A 2,066-nucleotide genomic window follows, 5' to 3' on the forward strand; every position below is an offset into this window, starting at 1 on the left:
GAGAAGACGAGGTCGATGGACTGTAGCCTTATTAAAGTCAGTAATGGGAGAGTAAATGATCTGATCTTTCATATGATGTGTTTTTTGACCTGTTCTAGAGAGAGATGCCAAGGCCTTGGCTCCCTGACACTGGCAGATCATATCGATGCCAAGATCGTATTTCATGTTCCAAAAGGCCTGACGAATGTATCTTTCATGGACTTGTCCATATTGGCTACTTTCGGGGGTTGTGAATACCCTCCTGCAGTGCCAGACCACCCATCTACTTTGCCTGGGACCTCATGTACTGAGACACTGGGTGCTTCCTGCTCACCTCACCCTTCCTGTGGTCCATCTGGGATCATTTGGTTTGACCTCCAAAGACTGACTCACTGACCTTTTTACAGTTTTCACTCGCCATACGTCCTTGGTGCTCCTCAACAATCCAGGAGTGTTGCAGCAGTCACAGCTATGTAAGACCCAATGCGGTTCACCATCGCTGAAACAAAACTGCTTTTTAGATATAGTGGGTTTATGTGTCATAGCATATGTTCTTTGTGTGGTTTTAGAAGATTACTTGTGCATAGCTTTTTGTGGACCTGAAGCGAAAGTACTGTAAGCTGTGTGGCGTTCAGAATTGACTTGAGAATGACAAATTTCAATTACGAATTTGAAGCATCAAATAAGATGAATACAGTGGAATGAAACTCAAAAAAACTCATATGGATTTTTTTTTTTTTTTTAATAATAATTATTATTATTATTTTTTATTTGCTTCTATTGTCTTCATTTGTAAGTCACTTTGGATAAGAGTGTCTGCTAAATGACTAAATGTAAATTGTTTAGAGTAAATACACATTTATACACACAATCAACCTAGCTGCTTAAGTCATTTCAACTTACATTTTTCAGTTTCATACTTTCAATTTTTTAATTCTTTTAATACTTAATAATAAAAAAAATGTAAAAATTGAAATTCAGTATTCCTCTTCCTGTCATTCCAATTCAAACTGGATTATTTTCTGAGCTTGAGTAATGCACAAATTTCAAAATCATAAATTGAAAAAGTTTGTATTATTATTAATTTTCTTCAGATCGTGTCTATTCCAAGTCTAAGTTCACTTTTTAACCTCACCAGCCCACCTCAACAGTTTATTCAAAAAAGTAGATATGACCATAAATAAGGTCCTTGTGTGACCACCATAGGGTAATATTCTACATAGACTTGACGCTTCCTTAGGTATAGAATGCTTGCCCAGACAAAATGGCATTCCTGAGTAAGAGTGAATGAACTACTGTGAGATTTGACATCTACAACCCAGCTTTGAGTAACTCTGAGGGCCCTGGGGTGAGTTTCCAACCACTGCTAAACATGAGGAAAGAGCCATTACTGCTTGTAATGTAGTATGTTTGTGATCAAGGGTGTAAGAACTGTTTGAAATGTGGGGGTATATTTATAGAGATTTGCTGCCGCCCAGTTTGTGATCCACTTTGTTAGGTGTTAGACTGAAATTTGACCTCTAGAGCCATGAAAAATAAACTAAAGGCTTTTGAACATGGTTTAGTTTCCACTTAAACCAGGATAGACTTACATGAGCCTACACTATACACATCAGCAATAGTCAATAATCTATGTATATGATTTCTTAAACTTCCAACACAAGCTTTTAAATGCTTAATAACGTCATAACAAAGGTCTAGGCATTTAGGAACCTCTGCCCAAAGCTATTTCAAGCTTGTGTAGGCTGATTATGTCTATTTATTCAAATAAAGTTAGCAGCAGTGCCCCATTTGGCTTCCACCATGCACAATGTGGACATTACAGATGTAGACGCTCTTAAAATGGAAGCGATATTTAACCAGTATTCATTCTGGTACCCACCATGGTTGACCACAGTGAAAATAACCGGCTTACAATCCCAGAATGACAGTCTTGCCACTGTCTAGAAATTTTTACCTCAGAGAGTCTTCTCAAACGTACAATTTGAGTATTTTCGATTGTTTCTCATGTTTAAGTTCACTCCCCAGGTTGAGGGAATGTGTTCTGTGGGAGTTCTTTGTTGAACACAGAGCACAGGTTGTATGTT

Source organism: Onychostoma macrolepis, chromosome 24 (assembly GCF_012432095.1).
Source record: "Onychostoma macrolepis isolate SWU-2019 chromosome 24, ASM1243209v1, whole genome shotgun sequence".
In the NCBI taxonomy this organism is placed as follows: domain Eukaryota; kingdom Metazoa; phylum Chordata; class Actinopteri; order Cypriniformes; family Cyprinidae; genus Onychostoma; species Onychostoma macrolepis.